At 36.9% G+C, this 20,617-nt stretch overlaps 1 long non-coding RNA gene across 3 annotated transcripts in view; it reads left to right on the top strand.

The window, feature by feature from the left end:
* The window catches only part of LOC144303803 (uncharacterized), a 78,458-nt gene that overhangs the window by 21,358 nt on the left and 36,483 nt on the right, over window positions 1-20,617 (top strand). The window lies entirely within an intron of this gene.

Here is a 20,617-nt window from a genome sequence, read left to right as displayed (position 1 = left end):
TTAGGTCTGTTAATATTTGCTTTATATATATATATATATATATATATATATATATATATACGCTCCTATGATGGGTGAATACATATTTACAATTGTTATATTTTCTCCCCAGATTGACTTCTTTATCATTATATAATGACTTTGTCTCTTATTACGGTGCTTAAGGTCTATTTTGTCTGATATAAGAGTAACTACCTCTGCCTGCTTTCTTTCAGATTCCATTTGCAATGTAATATATTTTTGCATCCTTTCACTTCTAGTCTGTGTCCTTAGAACTAAAGTGTCTCTTGTAGGCAACATATATAGTTGGGTCTTGCTTTTTTAATACACTCATCCACTCTGTTTTGATTGAAGAATTTAGTCTACTTACATTTAATGTAGTTATTAATAAATATGTAAGTATTGGCAGTTTATTGTTTTCTAGTTTTGTAACTTTTTTTCTCTATTGTTCTCTTCCTTTGTGATTTGATGATTTTCTCTAGTGGTTTGCTTAGATTCCTTACTCATTATCTTTTGTGTATCTACTATAAGTTTTTGCTTTGTGGTTACCATGAAGCTTACATAAAACATATTTATATGTCTATTTTTAGTTAATAAGAGCTTAAGTTTGAACACATTCTAAAGTTCTACATTTTTTTTTTATGATAGGCACACAGTGAGAGAGAGAGAGAGGCAGAGACACAGGCAGAGGGAGAAGCAGGCTCCATGCACCGGGAGCCTGACGTGGGACTCGATCCCGGATCTCCAGGATCGCGCCCTGGGCCAAAGGCAGGCGCTAAACTGCTGCGCCACCCAGGGATCCCTAAAGTTCTACATTTTTACTCTCTTCTACCTTTTATGTTTTTGATTGTTGCCATCACCTCTTTTCATCTTGCATATCCATTAAAAAATGTTTTTCCTACTACTTTTGTCTTTTAACCTTCATACTAAATTTATAAGCATTTAATTCACTACTATTACAACATTAGAGTATTTTATTGTTAATATTTATACTTTCATGTATTTTCCTGTTACTAATTGGCATCCTATTGTTTCAGCTTGTGGAAATCCCTTTAATAATTCTGATAAGACTGGTACAATGGTGATGAATTCCCTCAGGTCTTATTTGTCTGGAAAACTCTTTATCCAATTTTAAAGAACAGTTTTCCAGATGGAGTATTCTTGGTTGGCAGTGATTTTCTCTCAGTTCTTTGTTTCTGCTGAAAATATCTGGTAGGTTTGTGAGGGTTTCCTTATATACAACTAGTTGTTTTTCTCTTGCCACTTTTAAGATTCTCTTATTCTCTTTAACTTTTGACAATTTAATTATGTGTCTTGGTGTGGATCTCATTAGGTTCACCTTATTTGGAACTCTGGATTTCTTGGATCTGAAGTCTCTGCCTTCTGCAGGTTAGGGAAGTTTTTTTGTTTTGTTTTGTTTTGTTTTGTTTTTTGGAGGGGGGTAGTTTTTTTCTATTTTTCCATCAAATGACTTTTCTACCTCTTCCTCATTTTTTTTTTTTTCATTATTTTCCTTTTTGCTTCTCTGATTGAATAAATTCCACTGCCTGGTCTTTGATTTCACCCATCTTTTCTTTCACTTTATCTAGTCTGTTTTTGAACCCCTCTATTAAAATTTTAAATTTAGTTTTCCTTAGATCTGTTTTTTTTGGGGGGGGGTATTTCTTATGTTTTCTCTCTGTTGAGATTCTCACTTTGTTCACACACTGTTCTCCTGACTTCCGTGAACATCATTATGAACATTGTTTTGAACTCTTTTTCAGATAAATCATTCATCTCCATTTAATTAAAGGTATTTTTCTTTGGTTATCTTGTTCTTTTATTTGGAACACATTCCTTTGTTTCTTCATTTTCCTTGACTCTGTGTTGGTTTCTATGCATTTCATAAAACAGTGACTTCTCCTAGTCTTGAATAAGTTGTTTTGTGCAGGAGATGAAACTTGCTGTTTAACTCTACCCTAACTCTTACTTGTTTCTTGAATCTTGATTGTCCAAGCAAGTTTCTTTATTTGTAGTGGCTCCCAGTAGGTGAGGGTGTGCCAAGACCACTCAGTGTTCTAAGGTTGAGAATCTCAGTCAGTGCCCAGATTCATGCTGATTGGAAGCTAGAGTTCCCAGGCAGCACTTTCAAAATATGCAAATATACCTTTTATTCTGGGGAGACTGGGAGATGAGTGTTTCTGTCTGTTCCTTCTGCACTGAGCCTGGTGGGGAGGATAGTTAAAGACTGTAGTTTGCTTGATTTGTTTGTTTGCTACTGTCCTGTTAAAATTTCGAACTTAAGCCCCATTGGCCATCAGATCCACATAATCAAGGGATGCATTCCCTTAGCAGCCATAAAAGTCGGGGTGTGAGTCATGTGCACAAAATCATTTTTGGGAGATACTGGCACTTGAAATGAGGCGGAGTGAGAGCATGAAAATGGCAACTGCTAACCTCTGTGGTCTCTGGAGATTAAGAGACCCTAATCTCTGGCCCCTAGATGTGTGCTAAATTGGAAGCCTGCCCCTCAGACCAAAGCTTATAATATAAGAAAATGGGCCCCTTTTACAGAATGACTGAGCCCATTTTAGTCTGCTGCTTCTGCACTGTGCCCCAGGGAGATAAACTCAGTAAGTCCATGGGAGCCTGTTAAGGACTATTTCACAGTCTGCCATAGCCTTGTGGACCTCATGAACTCAAGCCCCACTGATTTTCAAAGCTAGATATTTTGGGGGTCCTTCTCTCAAAGTGAAGTCTGAAATGTTGGAGTACCAGATGTAAGTGTAACTTACTCCTCAAGGAGAAGCTGGAAGTTAGGAGTTTCACTTCTGGTTGTGTGTTACTGCATTAGAGGTGAGGTTTATGGAGAAATTGTGTCTCAGCCTCTCCTCTCTCTGTTTTGATGTAGGTGTTTTGCTTGCTTCACTAATGTGTAGTAGTCTTTCATTTAGTTTCTGGATTTCTTTCAGAGTGATTTGTTCTATATGTAGCTGTAGATTTGGTATGTTCATGGGAGGAGGTAGGCTCAGGAGCCCTCTATGTCACAATCTTGGTCCAGACCACTTAAATTAGCAGTCAACAATAAAAAAATAAAGATCAAAGTTACCAAGACATGTATAGGATAATAAGGAGAAAATTATAAGATGTAAGGGACATGAAAGTATTCTTGGGGGAAAAAATGTATAGTTATATACAATATGTTCAGATATCATTTTTTCTTAAAATAGTGTACTTAATGCAATTATAATTAAATTCCTAGGGATGGGGACTGAAATGGAGAAGTTTCAAAAATGAATCTTAAAATTTTCTGGACAAGTGAAAGTATGAGAATAGCTTAATGCTCTGACAGGGGATTAAAAGGATTAAGCTGAGTTTTGGTACATGAGATCTGGGTCTCTGTAAGTGTAATTAAGTTCAGGAATTGTTCATGTAAGTCTTCCTGAATAGGGATATAAGTTCCAACTATAAAAGGATTGTGGCTTAGCATGGACAAAATATTGTCACTGGGCTCCCTGTCATTAGTGTATTGGGGTGTGGGCCAAGGAAGCTATACTGAGATATGAAGCATTTGCTTTTCATTTGTGCAGTGACCTCACTTTCACCGAAGTGGATGAATAAATCAAGAAGTGTGTGTGTGTCTGTGTGTTTGTTGTGCACTCTTCCTGCTAATCCATGACCCACTTGAATTTCTAGAGAGGTATAAGTCAGTGTTCATGTATTTTGAAGAGGAGAGGACATGACACAGAGGTGAAAACCACGGCAAAAGATGTTTAGATTTGATTAAAAAATAAAACACACATTGAATACTTATAAACTGGTTTCTTTCAACCTATATGACAAAATGCCAATATTCCTCACGTACAAAGAACTCTTCCAATTTTATACAACAATCATGAGACATAATAGAAAAATTAATACTTAAAGATAGAAATACCCAATAAACCTGTACAAATTACAAATAAAACAAGATTCTACTGTTTTAAAACTATTAACCATATGAGGCTTGAGGTAGAGAATGCCCTATATTGCCAAGGATAATGGATGGCATCATAAATTGTGGTAAAAATGTGTCAAGAAAAAAAAATGTCAAGAGCAGGGAAACATCTGAGATTCTACATTACTGGCAAAACCAACAGTTTAGGCTGTCTCAGTTCATGAATGCCTGAGTCAGAAAAAGAAGACTGTATTACTCACATCAATGACCAGAGCCAGAACAACAGCATCTTTGGTACCAATTTCCTAAAGACTCATTTCCCACAAAGAGAATTTTACCTGGAATCTATCATGAGAAAATTGTTGGAAAGAGCACAAGCATACATACACATACAATATATGTATTTTCATTGCAGCATTTTTTATGGTATCAAGAAAAAAATACAACTGTGTAATTGTTTAAACAATAGTGCATCTATACAAGGGAATATTAGGAAACCCTTGAAATGATCATGTAGATCTATAGTTACTGATATGAATTTAAATATCTTTAAACTTTTTATGGGTGATGTTATGGACTGAATTGTGTCTTCCCAAAATTCAAATGTTGAAATCTTAACCCCCAATATGACTGCATTTGGAGACATGGCCTTTAGGGGGGCACTAAAATTAAATGATGTAACTAGGGCTGGTCCCTCATCTGATAGAACTAGTATCCTTATGAGAAGAGGAAGAGACGCCAGAGCTCTCTCTTTGCATGCATGAAGGAAAAGCCATGTGAAGGCACAGTGAGAAGTTAGGAATCTACAAGCCAGAAGGAGAGATCCCATCAGAAGCTGACCTTTTTGTCTCCTTGATCTTGGACTTCTACTGGCCTCTATATTTGTGGGAAAATAAATTTCCTTTGTTAAGGTACTCAGTCTGTGATATTTCATTGTAGCAGCCTAAGCAGATAAATCAAGGGGAGAAAGTAGTTCACACGAATTATGAAGTTATTTATATATGCTTTTACAATTACATCTTTGCGTAAAGAGATGTGAAAAAGGATGTTCACCAGTGACATTCACAGTGGTCATCTCTGGTGGATTTGGATTGACATTTAACCTTATTCTTATTGAAACTCTTCTATATTGCTTAACTTTCTATAGTAAACATGTTATCTTTTTTGTTCCGGGGGGGAAAAAAGTTTCAAAAGCTAACCTCAGCATAACACCATTAAAAAAAATTTCTGGCTTGTCATCTCCCAGCCACTTATATGATTTTACCCTTTCAAGTAATGATTTCACTGATAAGTCAAGTGCATCCTGAGATGGACAATCGTAGATGTTATGATAAGTGGCTCCTGATAAGAGTGGTTAGAAGTATGAAGCAGGGCTAATACCACATGGAATTATGTTAGATCTCCTTTTGAATGTGAACTGGAGCAGTTTGAAAACTGCCTAGTAATTAGATGAGTGAACATCTTTTGCTTCAATCTGCTCCTCAAAATAATGCTGACCTATTCAAGTGGTTCTTTTATGATTTCCTCTCATTGACTGCTTTGGTTCAGTTGTTATTGGTATGATAAAAGTTTAAGAGGCAGAGATCCAGAGTTAATTTTTAAAATTTTAGTTAGGATTTTTGGATAGTCGTAAAAGCAAATATAGTCTCACTTATTAAGATAAGGTAATTTCCCTTTTTCTGTTAATCTTTGTTTCCACATTTTTATTTAAGTTCAACTTAGTTAATGTATACTGTAGTAGTGTTTTTAGGAGTAGGATTTGGTGATTCACCACTTACATATAATAACCAGTGCTCATCAAAAGTGCCCTCCTTAATGCCCATCCTCCATTTAGCCCATCCCCCACCCACCTCCCCTTCAGCAACCCTCGATATGTTCTCTTGTTAAGAGTCTCTTATGGTTTGCCTCTCTGTTCTTTTTATCCTATTTTTCCTTCCCTTCTCCTATGTTCATCTGTTTTGTTTCTTAAATTCCACAGATGAATGAAACCATGTGGTATTTCTTTCTCTGACTTATTTCACTTAGCATAATACATTCTAGATGTACATTCTACATCCATGTTGTTGCAAATGGCAAGATTTCACTCTTTTGATGGCTGAGTAATATTCCATTGTAGACATATATCTACCTACAGTTGTACATTGAAGGTATACATGTTTATATGTATCACAGGTATAAAGGTGTGTGTGTATATATATACGTAATTTTGATATACTAGTTCCTTATAATTACATTTTTAATAGTAGACCAGGGATGCATTTGTGTCCATTTATTAAAAATGAAATGAATGTATAACCCAGATATCAGTTGGTGTTTTTGGAAGATTTAGGTAAATTTGGTTCAAACCCTCAATATCTCAGTTACTCTGTATACAGAATTCTCCACAAAATTTCTGTTATCTATTTTCCCTTTCCCTTTCCCTTTCCCTTTCCCTTTCCCTTTCCCTTTCCCTTTCCCTTTCCCTTTCCCTTTCCCTTTCCCTTTCCCTTTCCCTTTCCCTTTCCCTTTCCCTTTCCCTTTCCCTTCCTCCCTTCCTTCTCAAGATCTATGTATTTCAGAGGGAGAGAGCATATAGGTGGTGAGAGGGGTGGAAGGAAAGGGAGAGAGATTCTCAAACAGACTCAACGTTGAGGTGGAGGCCAACACCAGGCCCCATCTCATGACCCTGAGATCACAACCTGAGTCAAAACCAAGAGACTGACTGTGCCACCCAGGTACCCCTTCCCATACTTATTTCTCATGGCCACTCCTATATATTAATCCTAGCATGTTTATATCATTATAATTTAGCCTATACCAGTCAATATAAAGACCTTCATCATTTCTTTTTATTTTCCATGAAAAAATCCAATCAGTTATGATTTTGTGGATTAAATAGCATTATTGAAAACTTGAAGGGCTGTTAGGAGAGATCACATCACACAATCTGATCAATTACTTTGCCTCACTTGTCAGGCTCTGCTTCCTTCTAAAGGCCCATGGCTCTGACAAAAGACCTTTCTTATGATCTATAGACCTCTAAAAATTCTAATTGATTCCCATCAGTTTGATTCCTCCTTTAATGGAGAATATTCTCTTCAGTTTATTTCACCTGCCTCTGACACCTGGAATTATGGAAAATACACTTTTCTATTACATTATATTTCATATTTCTATTTTATCACAATGATGACATAAAAGTGTAATGTTGCTGACACTTCTGTCACAAACCAGATACTCTCATTCACCAAACAAGTATTTATTAGGCAAACTGTAAGTACTGGATATTGTGTTAAGTACTAAGGATACAAAGACTAGTAATGAGAAAAATCCCTTTTAAAAACTTTTTCATTTGAAAAAATAAAGTTACAGAATATTAGAACTAGGAAGTTGCTTGATGATCACTTGTTTGAACTCTTTATCCTTATACAGATTAGAAAACAAAGGAATAGATTGCATAACTTGTTGATGGCAGAGCTGGGACTGTTAGCTGTTGTCTTCTGTTTTTTGGTCTGGTTCTTTTTCCTGAACATCTCGTGTTATGGGGGATTTTGACCAAGTGAGGATGTAGGTGAGATATGTTGGGGGAAACACCAAGAGGAAAAATGTAAAAGGTATACAGGGCAAAAAGAGTAAAACAAGCTGGGCCTCATGATGAGAAAAAGTAAGAGAGGATATGCCAAGCCACAAGGCAGTGCTGGGTTCATTCAAGTAGGAGTGGTTCAGCAGCAAAGCGAGGTGTGTTGAAAGGGAATTAACTTAGGTGTATGTATTAGTAGGTGGGAAAAGAAGAGAGAAATGTAAAACCAGTGCTTCCTGAAGCTTGCTAATGTTTTATGTCATTTATTCAGACTGTCTGATGGTACCCCAAATTTCCTCTGATGTCATCTGTTTTTTACGTGGGTGATCAGAGTAGGAGTTGGTAAATTTTTGAAAAATCAGGCTATCTTTGTGGGACTCTCAAAGGGTTGAGAAAATAATCTGAATAATGTTAAAAAAAGGAAAAGAAACACTCTTCTCTTTCTCAAAAGATTTGTTGGTGTCACTGGAGTAGACCAAATAGCTCCAAATAGTAAAATTAAATATGATGGTGTTAACCAAAGAACCTTGGAGACATGATTTCTATGATCTAGAAGCTACACAACACCAGAAGTGGTGACAGGGAGAGGATGGAAATACTGCTGAAGGCTTTGTTTGTTCCTAGATGCAGTAAAAAGGAAAGCACCCATGATGCTCAGGAATGCTTTTTCTTGACCTTTCTGTTGTATAGTATTTTCATTCCCAAACAGTACACAATTTGACTTTGCATGTGAATTGGTAAACTGGGCCACTTAAGAAACCCTATTTTTTTTAAAAAGTTTACTGTTTATAAGACTAAATACCCACTTAAGTTAGAGTAGACATAAACATTTAAGAATAGAAAACCAAGTAGAGCAAGGCCATGAAGAAACTAGAACTGGAAATTCAACAAGTCATGCACTTCCTCTGTCTTTTTTTTTTTTTTTTTTTTTAATTTTATTTGGGATGCCTTCATGGCTCAGCGGTTGAGCAGCTGCCTTCAGCTCCAGGGTGTGATCCTGGGAGTCCTGGGATCAAGTCCTGCATCTGGCTCCCTGCATGGAGCTTGCTTTTCCCTCTGCCTGTGTCTCTACCTTTCTCTCTCTGTGTGTCCCTCATGAATAAAGAAATAAAATCTTGATAGATAGATAGATAGATAGATAGATAGATAGATAGATAGATAGATAGTAAAGAGCTTTCATGGGATGGACAATCGGTTAAAGGATGAATCTGTGCCACAGAGTATTTGGCTAACATCAATTCTGGCTCCCATGCCACCTGTTTTTTCTGGAATTCTGTTTTAAATCTTTCATTCAATGCACATTGGAAAAAAACAGTAAGGAGTGGCAAACCTGATTTGTTGCGCTTTTTGTTTTACACCATGAGAAAACATCCACCCAGACAGATGTTAGTATAAAGACAGTAGTTTTAATAGCATGGCTGGTTTATGTTCCTGCCATTTGCTCAAAGTACTGACACATCGTGAAAAACTTAGGATTGGCCCACAGTTTCATAGCCCAATGTAAATGTTTAGGGGAAAAGGGCCACAGTTTTGCCTTCATCAACATCTGGCTCAATGTGGCTTCCCTGGCCCAATTCTACATTATTATTCTTATAATTCTTATATCCATGATCATATTATTGATGCATTACTCATGTTTCCTAGCTCAAGTTAATTTTTTTATTCAAGTATAGTTGGCCTACAATATTATATTAGCTGCAGGTGTACAACACAGTAATTTGACCTTTATTTACATTATGAAATGCTTACCAGAAAAAGTCTCGTTACCATCTGTCAGCATATAAAATCATTAAAATATTGACTACATTCCCTATGCTGTACTTTACATCCTTGTGACTTACTTATTTTGTAGCTAGAAGTTTGTACCTCTTAATCCCTTTCACCTATTTCACCCATCCACCTACCCTCTTACCACCAGTTTATCTTTTTTTATGAGCCTGTTTCTGTTTCGTTTTGTTCATTTTTTTTTTGATTCCACATACAAGTGAAATCATACAGTCTTTGTCTTTCTCTTTCTGACTCATTTTACTTAGTATAATACCTCTAGGTTCATCCACGTTGTCACAAAAAACAGGATTTCATTCCTTTTTGTAAGCAGGTACAGCCACTCTGGAACACTGTATGGAGGTTTCTCAAGAAGTTAAAAATAATGCTACCCAGTGACCTAGCATTTGCACTACTATTTACCCCAAAGATATAAAAATGTAGTGATTCAAAGGGGGCACCTGCACCCCAATGTTATAGCAGCAGCCAAACTGTGAAAAGAGCACAGATGTCCATTGACAGATGAATAGATAAAGAAGATGTGGTTTATATATGCAATGGAATATTACTCAGCCATCAAACAGGATGAAATCTTACCATTTACAATGATGTGGATGGAAGTAGGGGGTATTATGCTGAGCGAAATAAGTCAGTCAGAGAAAGACAATTATCATATGGTTTCACTCATATGTGGCATGTAAGAAACAATGCAGAGGATCATAGGGGGAAGGAGAGAAAAACTAAAAGGGAAGAAATCAGAGAGGAAGACAAACCATGAGAGACTTTTAACTATAGGAAATGAACTGAGGGTGACTGGAGGGGAGGTGGGTGTGGGGGATGGGATAACTGGGTAATGGGCATTAAGGAAGGCATGTGATGTGATGAGCACTGGGTGTTATATGCAACTGATTAATAACTGAACTCCATGGGAAACTAATGATGTACCATATGTTGGCTAATTGAATTAAAATTTTTTTTAAAAAGATTCCATTCCTTTTCATAACTATGTAATATTCCATTGTGTATATACTACATTTGTTTACCCATTTATCTGTTGATGGACACTTAGGTTGCTTCTGTATCTTGGCAGATAGTTCTTAAAGATAGTTCTGCAATGAACATAAAAGTGCACATATCTAATCAAACTAGTGTTTTGTTTTCCTTGGATAAATACCCAGTAGTAGAATTTCTGAATTCCATGGAATTTCTACATTTAAATTTTTGAAGAGCATCTATAGTGTTTTCTATAGTGACTGCACCAATTTATATTCCCATCAACAGTGCGTGAAGGTTCCCTTTTCTTAAATCCTCACCAACACTTGTTATTTCTTATCATTTTGATTTTAGCTATTCTGTGAGGTGGTATCTCATTGTGATATCATAAAACCTTATTTTGAGGTTGTGATTTGCATTTCCCTGATTAGTGATGTTGGGCATCTTTTCATGTATGTTTTATGCCATCTGTGTATCTTCTTTTGAAAAAAATGGCTATTCAGATCCTCGACCCACTTAAAAAAATTGGATTGTTCTTTGTTTATTGTTTATTTTGTTTTGGTTTTGTAAAATTTCCTTATTATTTTGGATGTTAACCCCTTATTGGATGTTTCATTTGCAAATATCTTTTCCCATGTAGTAGTTTGCTTTTTCATTCTGTTGATTGTTTTCTTCACTGTGCAAAAACTTTTTAATTTGGTGTAGTCCCAGCTGTTTGGTTTTGTTTTTATTTCCCTTGCCTGAGGAGATAGATCCATAAAAATATTTCTAGGACTGATATCGAAAAGATTACTGCCTACGTTTTCCTTTAGAAGTTTTATAACTTCATGTCTTACATTTAGGTCTTAAACCGATTTTGACTTTCTTATTGTGTATAGTGTAAGAAAGTGGTCCATTTTCATTCTTTTGCACCTTGTCCAGTTTTCCTGACACTATTTATTGAAGAGAATGTATTTTCTCCATTCTTGCCTACCCTCGATTAATTGCTTCCTTGTAGATTAATTGACCAAACAAACATAGGTTTGTTTCTGGGCTCTGTATTCTGTTATATTAATCTATGGGTCTGGGTCTGTTTTCATCACAATGCCATGCTGTTTTGATTACTATAGATTAGTAGTATAGTTTGAAATCTGAGAGAATGATACCTTCAGCTTTGTTCTTTCCCAAGGTTATAGGCTATTTGAGGTCTTTTGTGGTTCCATACAATTTTAGGATTATATGTTCTAGTTCTGTGAAAAATGCTGTTGATATTTTGATAGAGATGGCATTGAATCTGTATATTGCTTTAAGATGGCAATTTTTTAAAAAAGACTTTATTTATTCATGAGAGAGAGAGAGAGAGGGGCAGGCAGAGACAGAGACACAGGCAGAGGGAGAAGCAGGCTCCATGCAGAGAGCCCAAAGTGGGACTCGATCCCGGGACTCCAGGATCATGCTCTGGGCTGAAGGCAGGCGCTAAACCTCTGAGCCACCCAGGGATCCCCAAGATGGCCATTTTTAACAATATTATTTCTTCCAATTCATGAGCACAATATATCTTTCCATTTATTTTTGCTATCCTCAATTTCTTTCATCAGTTTCTTAGAGTTTTTAGAGTAGAGAGCTCTTTCACTTCCTTGGTTAAATATATTTCTAGGTATTTTTTAATACAATTGTAAATGGGACTGTTCATTTCTCTTTCAGATAGTTTATTAATATATAGAAATGCAATTGATATCTATATATTAATTTTGTATTCTGCAACTTTGCTGAATTCATGTAATAGCTTTAATAGTTTTTTGGGGGAGTCTTTAGGGTTTTTTCTATATAGTATCATGTCATCTACAAACAGTGACAGTTTTACTTCTTTTTTCTTTTTTTTTTTTTTACCAATTTGAATACTTTTTATTTATTTTTCTTGTCTGATTGCTGTGGCCAGGACTTCCAGTATTATGTTGAATGAAAGTGGCAAAAGTGACATCCTTGTCTTGTCCTTGGTCTTAGAGGAAAGGCTGAAAGCCTTTTGCCATTGAATATGATGTTAGCTGTGGGTTTGTCACTTATGGCCTTTATTATATTGAGGTATGTTCACTTTATATTCACTTTTGTTCACTTTATACTCACTTTTATTCACCTAGTTTGTTGAAAATTTTCACAATATGGATGCTGTATTTTGTCAAATGTTTTTTCTGCATGTACTGGGATGATCATGATTTTTATTCTTGATTTTGTTAATTCAGAATGTCAAATTATTGATTAGTAAATGTTGAACTGTTCCTGCATCTCTGAATTAATCTCACTTGATCATGGTGTATGATCCTTTTAATGTGTTTTTTAATTTTGTTATTAATATTTTTTGTTGTTGTTAATATTTTGTTGAGGAGTTTTGTATCTGTGCTCATCACAGATATTGAGCTGTAATTTTATTTTTGTAGTGTCTTTGACTTTGGTTCAGGATGATGCTGGCTTCATAAAAAGAAATTGGAAGCATTTCTTCCCCTTCAATTGTTTTGAAATAGTTGAAAAAGATAGGTATTAATCCTTTTTAAAATATACAGTAGAATTTAGTGAAGCCATCTGGTCCTGGACTTTTGTTTGTTGGGAATTTTTTAAATTACAGAATCTATTTCATGCCCTATAATCCGTCTATTCAGATTTCCTATTTATTCCTGATTTAGTCTTAGAAGATTGTATGTTTCTAGGAAATTAGCCATTTCTTTTAGGTTATGCCATTTGTTGGCATACAGTTATTTATAGTAATTTCTTATAAGCCTTTGTATTTTTGTGATGTCAATTGTGACTTCTCTTTCACTTTTTATTTTTTTAATTTATTTTTTAAATAAATTTATTTTTTATTGGTGTTCAGTTTACCAACATACTACCCAGTGCTCATCCCGTCAAGTGCCCCCCTCAGTGCCCATCACCCATTCACCCCCACCCCCCGCCCTCCTCCCCTTCCACCACCCCTAGTTCGTTTCCCAGAGTTAGGAGTCTTTATCTTCTGTCTCCCTTTCTGATATTTCCCACACATTTATTCTCCCTTCCCTTATCAAGATAAGAAGCTTTTGCACAGCAAAGGATACAGTCAACAAAACTAAAAGACAACCTACAGAATGGGAGAAGATATTTGCAAATGATGTATCAGATAAAGGGCTAGTTTCCAAGATCTATAAAGAACTTATTAAACTCAACAGGAAAGAAACAAACAATCCAATCATGAAATGGGCAAAAGACATGAAGAGGAATCTCACAGAGGAAGACATAGACATGGCCAACACGCACATGAGAAAATGCTTCGCATCACTTGCCATCAGGGAGATACAAATCAAAACCACAATGAGATCCCACCTCACACCAGTGAGAATGGGGAAAATTAACAAGGCAGGAAACCACAAATGTTGGAGAGGATGCGGGGAAAAGGGAACCCTCTTACACTGTTGGTGGGAATGTGAACTGGTGCAGCCACTCTGGAAAACTGTGTGGAGGTTCCTCCAAGAGTTAAAAATAGACCTGCCCTACAACCCAGCAATTGCACGGTTGGGGATTTACCCCAAAGATACAGATGCAATGAAACGCAGGGACACCTGCACCCCGATGTTTCTAGCAGCAATGGCCACAATAGCCAAACTGTGGAAGGAGCCTCGGTGTCCGTCGAAAGATGAATGGATAAAGAAGATGTGGTCTATGTATACAATGGAATATTACTCAGCCATTAGAAACGACAAATACCCACCATTTGCTTCAACGTGGATGGAACTGGAGGGTATTATGCGGAGTGAAGTAAGTCAATCGGAGAAGGACAAACATTATATGTTCTCACTTTTTATTTTATTTGTTTGGTTTCTCTCCTTGATGAATCTAGTTAAAGGTACATCAATTTTGCATATCTTAAAAAAAAAAAACAGCTTTTGGTTTTATTAATGGCTTCTATTTTTTTAGTTTTTACCGCCACAGGATTCTTACTATTTTCTTCTTTACTAATTTTGGGTTTTGTTAATCCTTATTTTAGTTCCTTTAAGTATAATGTTAGATTGTTCGAGATCTTTCTTTCTCTCTCTCTTTCTTTTTGAGGTAGGCCTGTAGTACTACAGGACTTCATCTCTTCTTCAATTCTTTTTTTTTTTAAGATTTTATTTATTCATGAGAAACACACACACACACACACACACAAGGGGAAGGGGCAGAGACACAGGCAGAGGATGAAGCAGGCTCCATGCAGGGAGCCTGACGCGGGCGGGACTCCATCAGAGGTCTCCAGGATCACTCCCTGGGCTGAAGGCGGCGCTAAATCGCTGAGCCACCCGGGCTCCCCTCTTGTTCATTCTGAATGATACCCTTGTTTGGTAGAGTATTCTTGCTTGTTTCCTTTCAACACGTTGACTATACTGTGCTACTCCCTTTTGGCCTGCAAAGGTTTTGCTGGTAGTCTTATGGGTATTTCCTTATAAACAACTAGTTGCTTTTCTCTTGCTGCTTTTAAGGTTCTCTCATTACCTTTACATTTTGTCATTTTAGTTATTACAGGTCTTGGTATGGACTTCTTTGGGTTCATGTTGTTTGGGGCTCTCTATATATCCTGGACCTGATGTCTGTTTCCTTTCCCAGGTTAGAGAATTTTATTGCTATTATTTCTCCGAATAAGTGGTTTGTTTTTTTTTTTTTTTTTACCACTTTCTTTCTCTCTCCTCCTTCTGGGACCCCCTACAATGTGAATACTGGTATGGTTGGTCAGAAAAAATGGTTGGTATGAAAAAAAATATATATATATACACACACACACACACACACACAGAGGTATACAGAGTGCCTGTAAACTGTCCTCATTTTTTAAAAATCATTTTTTCTTTTTGCTCTTCAGCTTGGATGATTTCCACTACATCTTCAGATTGTTGTTGATCCATTCTTTTGCATCATCTAATCTGCTGTTGATTCCTTCTAGTGTATTTTTTATTTCAATTATTGAATTCTTCTACTCTAAGTGCTTTTTTTTTTTATATCTCTTTGGTGAAATATTCACTGTATTTATCCATTCTTCTCCTAAGTTTGGTGGGAATCTTTGTAAAAATTACTTTGGACAGATAGATTGCTTATCTCCATTTCATTTAGTTTTTTTTTTTTTTCTTATATTTTGTCTTATTCTTTGGTTTGGAACATATTCCTATGTCTTTTCACTTACTAGATTCTCTGTGTTTCTGTGAATTAAGTAGATTGGCTATGTTTCCTGGTCTTGTAGGAGTGGCCTTAGATAGAAGAAGTCAATTCATGTAGAAAAGCCCAATCCCCACTTAGTCACCAGCACTAGGCACTCCATGGATGTCCCCTGTGTGGGTTGTATGAACTCTCCTGTTGTATCTGGGCCATGATTACTGCAGGCATGGTAGTGAACAGGGCTAGCCCTCTGTGTGCCAGCTTTGTGGTAAGAGCTGGTTATGCTGAGTATGATGGGATGGGAACTGCTTTGAAGGGGCACCCCCTAGGGCAAATTGGTTGAGCAAGATATGTCTGTTCATAGCTCAAATTCTGAGAGATAATCTGGTTCATTGTGCTCTTGTATCTCAGTTTCCTTTTGAAAAGTACCCACTGTTGGTCAACTCAGCTATGGCTGAAGAGGAAGGAAAGAGTGATGAAAGCTCCTTTCTTCAGTAAGGGAATATGGTTTCCTGTTTTTAGAGCAAGTCCATGTGCTTGGTTCTGTGATCTAAATTATTTTCTGGCTCATGGTTTTGAAGAACAAATAAATCACTTTTCAACACATTGAGCATGTCTCAGTGGTGTTTTGGTCTGGCATTCAGGTTTTCTTAAGGAGCACTTGAGAAGTTTAGAATTAGGATTTGAGATCTCATCAGGAAAGATGAGAAAAAATGAAAATCCTGGGAAATGTGGGGCTTGTTTCAAGCTGTAAATGGCAATAGTTAAAATCGAGTACAATTTTCTCTATGTTCTTGACTTTTTTCACATGGCCTAAATTTAAAACAAAATCAGGGTAGGTTTTTAAAGAAATACATATTTTACATGGCACAACGTTCCTCCAAAAATAAAATTTGAGTGATTAAATAAAATTGGGCTATAGTGGGAACATTGGGGGTAGCCTGGATTTTTTCTTGTCCACAGATTTTCATCAGTGGTGAAAGCATAGAATTGCATTTGCTTTTTGTAAAGATCTGAGAGCCTAATGTAAAGCATCATTCATATCTTCTAGTAATGTCTGCAGGATTTGTTGAGTCACAATGAAGCATTTTATTGATTACATTATGAGAAATCAATTCAAAAGTCACCTACAACTTTAGCTCCAGGATGCATTTTGTACATGCAATGCAGAGGCTTGTTCATCATTGTGGTTAAAACTGAGTACCATGGGGTGCCCAATTATAGCCCTGGCAAGAGGATCCTCAGGGAAGTAATTGTGGTTTTTTTCATTGCCTTCATGCGGCCTTTGAGTGAGGAGCCTCATGATTCTTTTCCAGTCTGGGGCAGCAAGAGAACTAATATGACTCTAATTTTGACTTCTCCTGTCCACTACACCAAACCAATACTCCCCCATCCCTTTAATAAAACCATTTCCCACAGATGCTGAGCAGCTGTCCTTGTCTGAGAAAGAAAAGCAAGGGCTAGAAACCCTAATTTCCTGTGTTGATAATAAGCAGACTTGTTTATTGAAAATAAAACTCCTAGTAAGGAGGAGAGCAAGAAGACATGGGTAGAAGAGTGAGCCAGAGAGATTGGAGGAGTGTAAAAGAGGAGTTTGTCAGAAGCCCTTATGAAAGCTATATTCTTAAGGTCATCTGCTTTCCTTGAGCATGCTACAATTAAAAATGGTTAATAAAGTGCTTTGGATCAAATAAGTTACTTAAAGACAATTTAGGATGTAGGCACTATGGCTGTTAGATTTGAAGCCATCTGCCAAAAAGGAAAAACATATCAGACTTGTTTGGGCAGTTTCTAACATGTCTTACCTACCATGTATTGACTTATTTTGATAGTTTTTTGGGGGGCCTTCACATGTAGGGGCTCCATATATAGAGAATAAAGTAGAAGTACCAGGAGTATATGATAAAAGGGAACCATGTTATTCTATCAAGAAAAGATTTAGTTTTCTCTGGTTTCTCCAATCGTCTCCCTTAGTATGGAATGATACATGCAAGAAGAGAACAATAATGTCAAGGAGTTGGTCTTGGATGGGGATAGTAGGAGACTCAGAGTCAAAGATGGGCTCCTGAGAGGTTCAGTCTCCTAAATTATACTGGACTGGTAGGTCTGTACCTTTGGGAATTTTACAGGAAAAATCTAATAGTATCTATTAGTGGATTTTTATTAAAATTTTCCAGTTATAGCTAATCTTTTAGATTTTGAATTTTCGTGATGAAAGAGATAGCCTCAATGACTAAGTCCTGAATATTTTTATCCTACTCAGAAGAAATAGGTTAGGCTTCCTTAGTGATTCTGCATAGGAATCATTCCTGTAATGCAATCAACACATCTTTCGCATTAAAATAAACCACTGTCCAAGTTCTGAACAGTGGGAATAGAGAACAGCTGAGGAAAACAGGTGGTATGCACAAGTCAGCTATGAGGAATTATTTGTCTCAGTTGTCAAAAGCAATCCTTTCTAGACTCATTTTTCTTTTATTGAAAGATAGCAAAAAATAACATTTGGGGGAAAGGCTGCTATCTTTAAAGTAGAAAAATATTTAAGCTACATTATCTTAGCTGTGTTGAGTTTCAGTGGTGACTGATGGGTACAATTCTGTGAGCTTTGTTTTCTCAAGAACAAATTGTCAATCTACACTGTGGAAGAAAAAAAATTGTCAGCTATGTCCCAGGATGAGCAAAAATTATTGGTTGCGTCTCTGGAAGGTGAAAGTTCTGGGGAGTAAGAGAAAATTGTCAGATGCATATTTTCAAGACAGAATTGTTGGCCGTGTCAGTTAAATAACAGGTTACTATTATTTTACTGCTGAACTGTGAAATTTACCATTTTTATCCTCTTTGGCATTTGAATTGACGAAGTGAACTCCACCCAAATCGTCATGTGCGTTGGTCCTTAGCAAGGACAGATGTGCCACATGTGCCTTTGTGTTATGGCTGGAAAGATAGATATGTGTGGGTAACCAACCAGATAGTATATGATAAAATGTTGCCTATATGAATGGAGAAAGAGACATTCTGGATTCCTTTAATGGGTACTTCAATTCAAAATGAAAGGCAGCTAGGTCAGTGGGAGGAGGGACGGAGGCACAGGGAGTGGGGCTGTCATTACGAAAGCACTATATTTAATAACATGGCTGGTGACAGGTTTGTACTAAGTCAATAATTCTTTTCTGAGTCACAGTTGGTTCTGGGTGTGTGTGTGTGCAGGGGGTGGGGTGAAGAAAGAGAGAGACAGGAAGAAAGGCAAGGAGGGGAGATGGGGAGATGAAGACGGAGACTGACTATATCTCTACACTGGCTTCCATTCAACTGGAGAGAGGATATTTCTGATAGAGGGAAAGTTACTTTAAGAGTAAGGAGCAAATAGGGGCACCTGGGTGGCTCAGTGGTTGAGTGTCTGCCTTCAGCTTAGATCGTGATGCCAGGGTCCTGGGATTGAGTCCCACACTAGGATCCTTGCAGGGAGCCTGCTTCTCCCTCTGCCTGTGTTTCTGCCTCTCTCATGAATAATTAAATAAAATCTTAAAAAAGAGTGAGGAACAAATAGATGAGAATTCCTTGTGTACACCCATATAACAAGTTATATAATAAGACTTAATTTTTAAAAAATTTATTTAGAGAGAGTGAGTACAAGTGGAGGAGGGGCAGAGGGAGAGAGAGAAGCAGACTCCCTGCTGAGTGGGAAGTCTGAAGCAAGGCTTGATCCCATGACCCTGAGATCATGACCTGAGCTGAAATCAAGAGTAGGATGCTTAACTGACTGAACTAGCCAGGCGCCCCTAATAAGAATTAGAACAAGAGTTTTCAATTCATATTTGAAAAATTAGCCTGAATGACACTGAAAAAATGAGGTGGATTAAACTTCATTACTGGAAGGGCTGTAATTCCCTTCCCAATTACTGAAATGCTAACACTAGGTGTATTTTATTTTTTGAGACCTAGATGGTATGCTTTGATTCTGAATGAATCTCTGGGATAGCCCCAGAAATTTGTTGTCTGTTTTATTTTTATTCTGTGGGTTTGTGATTGTGGTTTTGGAAGGCAGGTCCGGTTTGGAGTCTAAATTAAGGAAGTTGGAAATGTTGAGTTTTAGGATTCCCAATGTTTGTTCTCTAGCAAAATTTATTTGCTTAGCTGTATTATCATATACTCTGGCTCACAACTTTTTAATGGCTTCCTGATGCCTACAGGATAAAGTTAAATATGCCCTACACTAGAAGTGAAGACCTTTGTAATGTGGTCTCCTTCGTCTTTTCAATTCTATTTCAGTCCTTTTTATAAACCCTGAAGACAAACTGCTCCAACCATTGTATATTTCCTGAGCCCCATTCTGTTGTTAATCTAACCCCAACCTTGACTGTAATCCTGACCTTGACTCTTCCTGTTGGAGCTCTTTGAGACCTAGAGCAAGTATATCTTTAGTGATGTGTGATGTATCTGAAAAGCACTCTCACTCCTTTGTACTCTAGGCAATTATTGTTACTGTGTGCTGCTAATTTGGCCCTGATTATATACTGTCTTTTATCGTGTTTATGTATTTAAATAATATTTTTGAAGGCTAACTACATGTATTATCTCTGATGTTAGAGCTAGGCATATGTCTTGTTTCTCATTCTATCTTCTTGGTCATTGTAGTTCAAGAGGGAAATCAGAGAAGGAAATAGATGGTTCTAACAGGATGCAGAAAGTCTTCCCTGTGGAAGTGACATTTAGGCTGTGACCTGATGGAGGGGAAAAGTCAGAGAGGTGCACTGGTGCGAAATCTTGGCTCCTGCAAGGAAATCAGAGCAGGGTCCTTTATTGAACTAATAAATGGAGTTCATGTTCCCTATCCTTCTTTCTTTCTTCTTGTTCTAAACAGGTGGACTCTATGTGAGATAGGGATGGTGAGTGATGAGGGAGATGCATATCCTGAAGGACACTGTGGGTTATTCCAAGGGGTTTGAGCATTATCCTGTAAGGAGTCATCAAAGAGAAGGACATTAGGAGAGAGACAAGGTGAAATTTGCATTTCAGAAACATCACTCTGGCTTTACTGGGAAAGATTGTAAGTTGGATAACCAAACAGTATGGTCTGCCTGTTGGAGTGTCCTGTGTATTTTAGCATTTGTCTTAGATTTTTCATTTTTTTATTTTATTATTATTATTATTATTATTTTATTATTTTTAATTTATTTTTAAAAAGACTATTTATTCATGAGAGATAGAGACAGACAGACAGACAGACAGGCAGGCAGAGACATAGGCAGAGAGAGAAG

Source organism: Canis aureus, chromosome 33 (genome assembly GCF_053574225.1).
Source record: "Canis aureus isolate CA01 chromosome 33, VMU_Caureus_v.1.0, whole genome shotgun sequence".
In the NCBI taxonomy this organism is placed as follows: domain Eukaryota; kingdom Metazoa; phylum Chordata; class Mammalia; order Carnivora; family Canidae; genus Canis; species Canis aureus.
Note: the sequence above shows the minus strand (reverse complement) of the source record. Positions and strands in the feature narration are given on the sequence as shown.